Genomic DNA, 12212 nt, shown 5'->3' with positions numbered 1-12212 from the left:
AACAATTTACGCCCTTAGAAAGCCTGAAGGCAGTGATTGGTTTTCGGGGTCCTGCATGCGGTTAGACTGCCAAAAAGTCTCACACATGGGGTAGCTCCGTACTCAGGAGAAGGAATAGAATGTATTTTGGGGTGTCATTTCACATATACCCATGGCATGTTTGAGCAATATATCATTTAAGTAAAAACTTTATGTAAAAAAAAAAAATTAATTTTACCAAAACTCGTGGCAAAATATAAAATTGTTAATATAAAATATTCCTTCCTGATCCCCCGAGAGGCAGCTTTACCTATAAATGTTAGTACTAAGTTTTTTATGCACATTATGGAAATAATCCAGGCCTTTTTTAAAAGCAATCTACTGAGCTGGCCAGAGCTTGCTATTGAGAGGGTCTATTCCACATTTTCACAGCTCTTACTGTAGAGAAACCTTTCCATATTTGGAGATTAAATCTAATTTCCTCTAGACGTAAAGAGTGCCCCCTTGTCCTCTGTGATGACCTTAAAGTGAATAATTCAACATTAAGTTCACTATGTGGACCACTTATCTATTTATACATGTTGATCATATCCCCCCTTAATCTCCTCTTCTCAAGAGAGAATCATTTCAGTTCCTCTAATCTTTCCTCAAAGCTGAGCACCTTCATGCCTCTTATCAGTTTGGTTGCCCTTCCCTGCACTTTCTCCAGTTTCCCAATATCCTTTTTGAGAACTGGTGCCCAAAACTGACCTACATATTCCAGATGAGGTCTTACTAATGATTTGAACAGGGATAAAAATTATATCTCTCTCCCTGGAGTCTATACCTCTCTTAAAGTAGAACTATAGGCAAAACCTTTTTTTTTTTTTTATTTGGATAGAGTAAGGGAGGGTTATAACCCCTGTCAGATTTTTTTTTCCCACCATCTGTGCCCCATTGCAGAGATTTCCCTTCGCTTCCTGTCCTGAAGCCAAACAGTAAGTTAGAGGAAATTCCTGCAAATTAAGGGAATCCCTTGGGGACCCCCAGATCACCAGGACTAGTGTTCAAATTAGAACATTTCCCTTATATTACTTTTCTGGGGACAACCCAACATTTAGGATTTTCTTTTAGTTTGGCTTTCAGTGATAATGGTAAACAGGACAAATAGAAAGGATGAATCTCCTTATTGGGGGCATAGACCGCAATTAAAAATTTACAAGCATTCTAATCCCTTTCCACTCTATTCTAATCTAAAAAAAAAAAAAAAAGTTTTGCCTTTAGTTATACTTTAATACAAGAAAGGACTTTACTCACTTTGGAAACCGCAGCTTGGCATTGCATGCAATTATTAATGCGTAACTTCCCTTTTGTTGAGAAAAAAAACATTACCCTCTGGGTGATCTCTGTACATTGCAAGGATTTTAACAAACATTGCAGATTCCTACCTTTTGGTATTCTGAAGAAATCATTGTTTGTTCCTCTGTGGCTCTGTGCTAAGTGGGTCAAATGGGAGTGGTTTCATAATTATCTATCAGCTGTGGCAGCTGCAGGGCTATAATGAGGAAAGCTGCTGGACCTGCATGCCTTTGGACGTGTTCCTATTGGGAGTATCTCACCAAAAATGACATTTTTGTTGCAGAAGATGCCAGAAATCTGACTTGTATCTTAGGCAGACTTTCTCCACTATGGATTCCCCCAGTTGTACTCCTCCTAGTATGTATGATGCATGCATATTCTTAGACCCTATGTGCATAACTTTACATTTATCTCATTTGCCACATAGTTGCCCAATTAAACAATGCATTGAGGTCAGCTTGTAAATTGGAGAAATCCTGTAAAGATGTTATTCCACTGCATAGCTAGGTGTCATCTGCAAAGACTGAAATGGTACTTTTAATCCTAGACCCTATATCATTTATAAAGATATTAAAAAGTAAGGGTCCCAACACTGAACCTTGGGGTACACCATTGATAACCTTAGACCATTCAGAGTAAGAAACATTAACCACTACTCTGTGGATTATATCTTTTAGCCAGTTTTCTATCCATTTACAAACTGATCTTTCCAAGCCTGTAGACTTTACCTTACACATTAGCCGTGTGTGGGGAACTGTGTCAAACTCTTTTGAAAAATCAAAGTATAACACGTCCACAGCCACACCTGTTCAAGGTTTAACTAAGCTCTTCAAGAAAGAAAATCTGATTTGTCTGATAACTTCTTTCTTTCATAAATCCATGTTGTCTGATGCAATTTTTTTTTTTCCAGCAAGAACTCATCTATGTGGTCTTTTATTAAACTCTCCAGTATCCACCATACTCATTCCTCCAGACCTGGCTGTCGCATTTTTAAATTTGAAACCTCGGTGGCGTGGCTTAGACATGGCAGTGTGAAGACGCTTATTTCTGGTGCTCCCGTTCCCCGGCCACCCTAATCGGCTCCTTCACATGATTTATCGGCTGCCATCAGCGTTCATAAACGGAGGATGACTAGTGATGGACGAACATTGGCCAGGGCAGTTCACGAACGTCAGCCGCAAATTTTCTCAAATGTCCGCGAACCGCAAGTTTGCGGCGGGCCACATTGACTTTAATGGGAGGCGAACTTTAAAAACCTTTAGGTCATATTTGCAGCCACAAAAGACGCACTAGCTGTGCACAAATAGTCCCACCACATGGCCAATGTCATAACAGAAGTATTGCAATTGGAAAAGTTGCCCTAAAAATTTTTTTTTTTTTTTTTTTTACATCAACAAAAATTTATTTATTTTTTCCTAAATTAGCCAGAACTGACAGCAGCTGGTAAATACATGTCAAATACATATCGGGTCCATTCAGACATCTGTAAAATGGGTCCGCATCCATTCCACAATCTGGCGGAACGTTTACAGACCCATTGATTTTAAATTCCAGTCTGAAACATTAGGCATTTAAAGGATAAAGTAAGTGTTGGCCATTCCAGGCCCCAAAAATGAGCCCACATGGGTTTACCTAACAGCTAAGAATGTTGTATTCTGTGGCTGAAGGTACATTAGGCATTCACAGGCTACAGAAGTAAGTGTCGGCCATTCCAGGCCCCAAAAATTAGCCCACATGGGTTTACTTGACAGCTAAGAACTGTAAGATTCTGGTACCTCCGGTACCCTTAATCACCACTTTCTCTGTAATGCGTCCCACCTTTCTCTTCAGGTGGTACGCATATACCTTTAAGAACGATGATGTCACTGCTGAGCGCCGCAGAGCGGCTATTTCAACCGCCGGCGGTCTCACTCACATTGTTTGTTCAACCTGCCTTGTTATCCACATGCTTTCAAGCCTGTCTCTCGATCGGAACCTCCAGCTATTCGCTTTACCTGGAGCAGACCGGAACCTCGCTACTGATCCCTGTATCTCGCTACCGGATTATTCCTTATCTACTGGACCTCTCTAAACTACTAACATTACAAGTGATAAGTACCCCGCAGGGGAACCCTCCATAACCTTATTGCACTATCTACCTATGCACATTAAGGACAGTTACTACCTATCCATACTATCCTATCATCTGCACTGTTACATAGATTGCTAGCTCTTGAGCCTACTACCATCTATCATCTGCACTGCTGCATAGATTGCTAGCTCTCCTGTATACTACTATCTATCCTTGCACTGGGTTAGTCTATCCTGTATTTGTCATCTGCTGTCCTCACCACCTGTTAGCATACTCGATACTAACCTGCATTCCTAAATACCATCTTGAACTCTCCTATACAAACCTATCAAGTGATTACCATCCTTGTCACTGTTCACACCTGTCCCTTCAGCACATCACCTTCATACTATCATATACATCCTATCATCTCCAGGAACATCTCATTGAGTGTGTATATATCTGTATGTTGAAGCTGACAGGCCCACGGTGATGAGTCCTGGAGAGTTGGATCTGGTATTCAACACATCTCTACATGACTACTGAGTGGAGATTTTGCAGCTGCAAATCCAGCCTATACTAAAAACGCAGGAGCGTTACAGATTTAACAAACCTTAAAAATGGATTCAGCAGGATTACCCACTCAAGTGACACAATTAACACAACAAGTAAAAGCGTTAATACTTGCTCTGACTGACGCACAAGAAAAGAATCAGACTCTGACACAGCAGGTAACCCAGCTCTCACGGCTTACTGCTGTTCAGCCTCCTGAACCTAAAATAAACCCTCCTCTAGTGTTTACAGGTGATCGGAAAAAATTTCGTGAATTCAAAAACGCATGTCAATTGCTTTTTTTGTTAAAACCTCGTACATACCCCACTGATCAAATAAAAGTCTGTACCGTTATTTCATACTTGACGGGTGATCCACGGGCCTGGGCAGACTCTCTCTTTGAGAATAATGATCAGATTCTCAACACCTATTCCTTATTCCTAGCGGAACTCGCTAGTTTATACGATGACCCCAATAGGCAGAGTACTGCTGATATTCAGTTGAGGGCCTTAAAACAAGGAAGGAGACCTGTAGAAGACTTTGTATCTGAGTTCAAAAGATGGACCCTTGATTCAGGGTGGAATGACACATCTTTGCGAACTCAATTCAGACTCGGGTTATCAGAAGCTGTTAAAGACGAGCTCGCCCGAGCGGATTTACCTGGCACCTTGGAGGCCTTGATACAACTTAGTATCAACATCGACAGACGACTGCGAGAAAGAAGGGCTGAAAAGATGGGAATGCCATTGTCTAGTCCTTCTCAGATTTCGGCCGTTGACCCTACTCCCATGGATGTAGGAACCATACGCCCACCTTTAACGACTACTGAACGAGCTAGAAGAACATCCAGAAATCTCTGCATGTACTGCGCATCCTCGGATCATTTGATAAGCACCTGTCCCCTTGTCCGCAAAAAAGAGGGTGAGTGTTCACATGTCTTGCTGGGAGGATTAACGACTTCCTCTTCTAACCCCTATCTTTTTGTTCATTTAATATTACAGTGGGACCAAACTAGGATCACCACCAAGGCTATGGTCGACACTGGATCTTGTGGAAACTATATTGATACACGCTTTGTTACCTTAAATAAAATACCTATTATTTCAAAATCTAAGCCTGTTTCTGTTAGTTTCATTAATGGTATTCCACTGTCTTCTGGTCCAATCACCAACCAGACACAGGCACTCCTTGCCACTACCAACGAATCACATGTGGAGACCATCACCTTTGACATACTATCCTCACCCCATTTTCCTATTATTTTGGGACTTCCCTGGTTACACACACACCAACCAATCATAGATTGGAAAAAACGGACTTTGGTTTTCCCTTCTCACTATTGTGAGAATACGTGTAACCTCCCATCTTATGGGAAGATTCTGTCTGTGGTGTCAGATGAAATTGCACCACTATGCTATCAGGAACTGTCCGAAGTGTTCCTTGAGAAAAATGCTCAAGTGTTGCCTCCCCATAGGGATTACGATTGCACTATCGATCTACTCCCTAACAGCAAATTGCCTTTCGGTCATGTTTATCCCCTTTCACAGGATGAACTTTCTCATCTCAAGGAATACTTGGATGAGAATTTGACAAAAGGGTTCATTAGACCCTCTACTTCTTCCACTGCTGCAGGACTTTTCTTTGTCCGCAATAAGGATTCCAGTCTCAGGCCTATTATCGATTATAGGCAATTAAACACGATTTCGATAAAGGATCGCTATCCTTTGCCGCTCATCCCTGAACTTATTGAACAGGTGCGTGGGGCTACTTATTTCACCAAATTAGACCTGAAAGGGGCATACAACCTAATCCGAATCCGTGACGGGGATGAGTGGAAAACAGCATTCAGAACCAGATACGGACTATTCGAAAACCTTGTGATGCCATTCGGGCTATGTTATGCTCCCGCAGCTTTCCAAAGATTCATAAACGACATCTTTAGAGACTTACTTGATGTCTGTGTTGTAGTATACCTAGACGATATACTTATTTATTCTCGATCTATGCCTGAACACATAAAACATGTAAGACTTGTGTTGTCCAGACTGTTCTCACACAGACTATATGTGAAATTAAAAAAATGTCTATTTCATAAAGAAGAAATATTATTTCTAGGATACTTCATATCCAAAACTGGAATTAAGATGGATATGAGTAAGATATCCTGTATTCTAGACTGGCCTATACCAACAACTCGTAAGGCCCTACAGCGATTCCTTGGATTCTCGAACTTCTATAGGAAGTTCATCAAGAACTTTTGCGCTATTGTGAGACCTCTCACACAACTGACAAGTATAAAAAAACCATTCAAATGGTCAGAAGAAGCAAATCAAGCTTTACTTCTGCTCCCATACTACGCCATCCAGACCCATCCCTCCAATATATTCTAGAGGTAGATGCGTCAAATATGGCAGTAGGAGCAGTTCTCTCCCAACGACCAACAAACACTTCATCACTCCACCCAGTTGCTTTCTTTTCAAAATCACTAAGCAGCCCAGAGGTGAATTACCCAGTGGGTGAAAAGGAGTTGCTTGCCATAAAACTGGCACTGGAGAATTGGCGACATCTGCTCGAAGGTACCCAGTTACCAATACTCATATATACAGATCATAAAAACCTTCAATACCTCCAGACTAACAAGACTCTCTCCCACCGGCAGGTACGATGGTCATTATTCTTTTTAAGATTTAATTTCCTAGTGACCTACACGCCTGCAGACAAAAACAAAAAAGCGGATGCGCTATCACGATTAACCAAAGATAACTGCGCCGAAATCCCTTCCATTCCCATAATACCCTATGAACGCATTATTGGTGTTGTCCGTTCCTTGAAGGAAGAGATTTTGCACAGTATAAGAATGGATTCACCTCCACCACAACTAAGTACTGATGCAGAAGGCTTCCTCTATTACAATGACAAACTCTACATACCCCCTACTATGCGCACCAAGATCTTGGAGTTATCGCATGATGTGCCCATGGCAGGACATATGGGTATAACGAAAACCTTTAATTTTCTCACCAGGCAGTTTTGGTGGCCTGATATGAAGACGTCTGTACAAAAATTTGTTTCTTCATGTGACATCTCTGCAAGGTCCAAAATTGACACTACAAAACCATCTGGACTACTTTGTAGTCTACCAATACCCCAGGTTCCATGGGAAGTTGTGTCCTTAGATTTCATAGTAGAACTACCACCCTCTAAAGGATTTAATACCATCCTAGTGTCAGTGGACCACTTGACAAAGATGGCACATTTCATTGCTATCCGTAGACTACCTTCATCTAAACAAACAGCAGAACTGCTGATAAAACATGTTTAAGTTGCATGGAATTCCAAAAACTCTTTTGTCCGACCGTGGTTCACAATTCATCTCTAAATTTTGGCAAGCACTTTGTCAAATTTTACGCATTGAGCGAAAGCTCACTTCTCCCTACCATCCTCAGACCAACGGACAGACTGAAAGAGTCAACCAGTGCATTGAGCAATATCTACATTGCTACACATCATACTTGCAGGATGATTGGGTGGATCTCCTTCCTCTAGCAGAATTTGCTTACAACAACGCAACCCACAGTACTACGAAGCAAAGTCCGTTCTACTTGAACTATGGGTTTCATCCCACTCTTCTTCCACCACGCATCCTGCCATCGAGTAACCCAGTAGCCTCGGATTACCTTACCCAAATAAAAGACTCTTTGGGTTTACTCAATACCACTATATCACACGCTCACAGTCAACAAAAAAAGTACTACGACCTTCGTAGAAGACCTTCTCCTCAGTATGCTATTGGGGACCTTGTTTGGCTATCGACAAAGAACTTAAGATTAAAAATCGCTAGCAAGAAGCTTGGACCTTTATTTTTGGGACCCTTCCCAATTAAAAAACTTATCGGAAAAGCTGCAGTACAGCTCACCCTACCAGCAGATCTCAAGATCCATCCCATCTTCCATGTGTCGCTACTGAAGCCCCATGTTCCTAACCAAGGAATAAGGCCTACCATCTTGCCTCCACCTCCAATACAAGTTGAAGCGGAGAAGAGTATGAGATCAAGGAAATTTTGGATTCTCGCATCCATAGAGGAAGACTCCAGTATCTCATAAGATGGAAGAACTATGGACCCCAAGACGACACCTGGCTAGATACCTCTGATATTCATGCGCCTAGACTTATACGGAACTTTCACTTGAAACACCCAGAGAAACCTGTCCTATAGGCCTTCTGGAGCCGGCCTTAAGGGGGGGGGGTACTGTAAGATTCTGGTACCTCCGGTACCCTTAATCACCACTTTCTCTGTAATGCGTCCCACCTTTCTCTTCAGGTGGTACACATATACCTTTAAGAACGATGATGTCACTGCTGAGCGCCGCAGAGTGGCTATTTCAACCGCCGGCGGTCTCACTCACATTGTTCGTTCAACCTGCCTTGTTATCCACATGCTTTCAAGCCTGTCTCTCGATCGGAACCTCCAGCTATTTGCTTTACCTGGAGCAGACCGGAACCTCGCTACTGATCCCTGTATCTCGCTACCGGATCATTCCTTATCTACTGGACCTCTCTAAACTACTAACATTACAAGTGATAAGTACCCCGCAGGGGAACCCTCCATAACCTTATTGCACTATCTACCTATGCACATTAAGGACAGTTACTACCTATCCACACTATCCTATCATATGCACTGTTACATAGATTGCTAGCTCTTGAGCCTACTACCATCTATCATCTGCACTGCTGCATAGATTGCTAGCTCTCCTGTCTACTACTATCTATCCTTGCACTGGGTTAGTCTATCCTGTATTTGTCATCTGCTGTCCTCACCACCTGTTAGCATACTCGATACTAACCTATCTGCATTCCTAAATACCAACTTGAACTCTCCTATACAAACCTATCAAGTGATTACCATCCTTGTCACTGTTCACACCTGTCCCTTCAGCACATCACCTTCATACTATCATATACATCCTATCATCTCCAGGAACATCTCATTGAGTGTGTATATATCTGTATGTTGAAGCTGACAGGCCCACGGTGATGAGTCCTGGAGAGTTGGATCTGGTATTCAACACATCTCTACATGACTACTGAGTGGAGATTTTGCAGCTGCAAATCCAGCCTATACTAAAAACGCAGGAGCGTTACAAGAACGTTGTATTCTGTGGCTGAAGGTACATTAGGCATTGACAAGATACAGAAGTAAGTGTTGGCCAGTATAGGCCCCAAAAATTAGTCCACATGGGTTTAACTGACAGCTAAGAATGTTGTATTCTGTGGCTGAAGGTACATTAGGCATTGACAGGATACAGAAGTAAGTGTCGACCAGTATAGGCCCCAAAAAATAGCCCACATGGGTTTACTTGACAGCTAAGAATGTTGTATTCTGTGGCTGGAGGTACATTAGGCATTGACAAGATACAGAAGTAAGTGTCGGCCAGTATAGGCCCCAAAAATTAGTCTACATGGGTTTAACTGACAGCTAAGAACGTTGTATTCTGTGGCTGAAGGTACATTAGGCATTGACAGGATACAGAAGTAAGTGTCGGCCAGTATAGGCCCCAAAAATTAGCCCACATGGGTTTACCTGACAGCTAAGAACGTTGTATTCTGTGGCTGGAGGTACATTAGGCATTGACAGAAAAAATGAAATGCCCCAAAAATTAGGCATTCAATGGACATGAAATGCCTTTTATGCCGCTGTACTTAGTGAAGACAAGGACCATGAATTGTTGTGGGTGAATGGCAGTCTGGCAGATATTTGTGGCCTGTCATGAGGAATTTAAATGAAACAAGGTCTACTGGTCACATGTGTTGAATTTCTCAGAGATCCATGCCTCATGCATTTTAATAAATATGAGGAAGTCTACACTGTTATGAGCTAGGCGAGTGCGCTTATCGCTCACAATCCCCCCTGCTGGGCTGAACGTCCTTTCAGACAGGACACTGGACGGGGGCAAGCCAACAGTTCCATTGCAAATTGTGCAAGCTCTGGCCAGAGGTCAAGCCTGCCCACCCAGTAGTCCAGGGGTTCATCACTCCTCAGAGCGTCCACATCGACCGTTAACCCAATGTAGTCGGACACCTGTCGGTCTAGGCGTTCCCTGATGCTGGATACAGAGTACAGCTGTTGATGGGTCAGCTGAATGAAGGATCTCATATCTGAAGTGACCAACACATCTTCAAACCGCCCTCTTCTTGCAGGCACTGTTGGATTGCTACAACTGTCTCTCTGTGACTGGAAACTCCTCTGCCAGCGCATGCAAAAGCAGAATGCAGCATTTCTCGCAGCAAGGCCTGGAAGTGCTGCATTCTGACCGCCCTCTGTGATGGTGGTAACATTTCCACCATTTTTTGTTTGTACCGGGGGTCTAAGTACGTTGCCACCCAGTACTGGTCCTTGCCCTTTATGCTTTTTATACAAGGGTCCCCCTTAAAACACTGGAGTATGAAGGCCCCATTTTGCACTAAACTGGAAGCGGTGTAGTGGACTGGCTCCAGCTCATCATCCAGGATAATGTCGCCCTCGTTCTCCTCCCCCCATCCACGGATAATACCAGGGATCCCAGAAAGGATTAAAGCATGCTCTTCTTACTCCTCCTCATCCGCCTCAGCACCATCCTCCTCTGACTCCTCTTCAGACTCCTGTTGTTGACTTGTCTCAGATGGAGTAGCACATCTGGGAATTCATCCAACATTATGACTTCCTCATCTTCCTGCTTCTGCTCCTCGACGGCTTGATCAATGACATGAGGCAATGCACACTCCAGAAAGAAGGCGTAAGGTACAATGTCACTGATGGGGCCCTGGCCGTGACTGACCAGTTTGGTGATCTCATCGAATGGCCGCAGAAGTCTGCATGCATCACGCATGAGCAGCCACTGGCGAGGTGAAAAAAAACCAAGCTCTCCACTGCGGAGCCATGTGCCGGCGTCCTGGGAGTGCCAGATGTGACTGTACATGGTTGATGGCTCACTCCTGATACATTTGCAGTCTGCTTTGTACGTCTTGTGCAATGCAAGTTCCACCTGCTTCTCCTCCCTATCTGCTGGTCCGTCTCTCCCTCTGGACTCCCCTCCTCTTCCTCTATTGCGGTCACCCATGTGACGTCCATAGACACGTCATCATCCACGTCACCTTCCCCACCACTTACATTCGAGATCTCTGAGTAGGCAGCAACAGCGGGGACCAACCTCCTTGGGCTGATCTGGGTACTGTCATCAGACTGCTGAGTGGCGGCTGTTGCTACCTCCTCTTCCTGATCCGATACCAACAATGGCTGCGCATCGCAAATGTCTTGTGATGGATCAGAAAATAATCCCAGTGACTCAAGCGGAGGGTATATGGTGGTGTCTTTGGGGGTGCACACAGCAGAGAGTGAAGAGGGTTCAGATAGAGAGGATGAGGAGGGTGCAGAAGAGGAAGGCTGAGTGAGCCACTCAAGTCTGGTGTGTCCTTTGACGTAATCGAACGCACCTTCTGAAACTTCACACATTGACTCCGGCCTATTGCTCCTGCCCTACCCCTACCACCCCTGCGTAAGGGCCTGCCTCTTCCTCTTCCTGTCATTTTTTAAATTACCCTGTGACAAAAGTCTCTGAGAAGCGCAGTATATGTGGAACAAGGTATATAACACCCCGCTTCAATCTGGGGTATTGGGAGGCCACAGGTTTATCACACCAGTTCTACAAATAATTGGCCAGTAACTGTTGTCACTGTGTGTAGCACAGTTAATGCAGAAAAAGAGGCCACATTTTTGCAGGACTAAAATACACTCTTAGAAAAGTATACTGTTAAATAACACCCCACTTCAAGATGTGGTATTGGGGGGCCACTGGTCTATCACACCATTTGTACAAAAAAATGGCCAGTGAGTTTGACACTGTGTGTAGCAGAGTTAACGCAGCAATAGAGGCAATATTGTTGCAGGACACAAATACACTTATAAAAGTATACTCAGATAACACCCCACTTCAATATGTGGTATTGGGGGGCCACAGGTTTATCACACCAGTTTTACAAATAATTGGCCTATGAGTTTGGCACTGTGTGTAGCAGAGTTAATGCAGCAAAAAAGGCAATATTGTTGTAGGACACAAATACACTTATACAAGTATACTCAGCTAAAACCCCACTTCAATATGTGGTATTGGGGGGCCACTGGTTTATCACACCAGTTGTACAAAAAATTGGCCAGTGAGTTTGGCACTGTGTGTAGCAGAGTTAATGCAGCAAAAGAGGCAATATTGTTGCAGGACACAAATACACTTTTACAAGTATACGCAGATAACACCCC

Source organism: Pelophylax lessonae (assembly GCF_965119305.1).
Source record: "Pelophylax lessonae genome assembly, chromosome: 2".
In the NCBI taxonomy this organism is placed as follows: domain Eukaryota; kingdom Metazoa; phylum Chordata; class Amphibia; order Anura; family Ranidae; genus Pelophylax; species Pelophylax lessonae.
The sequence above is the reverse complement of the archived record's forward strand: the minus strand, read 5'-3'. Positions refer to the sequence as shown.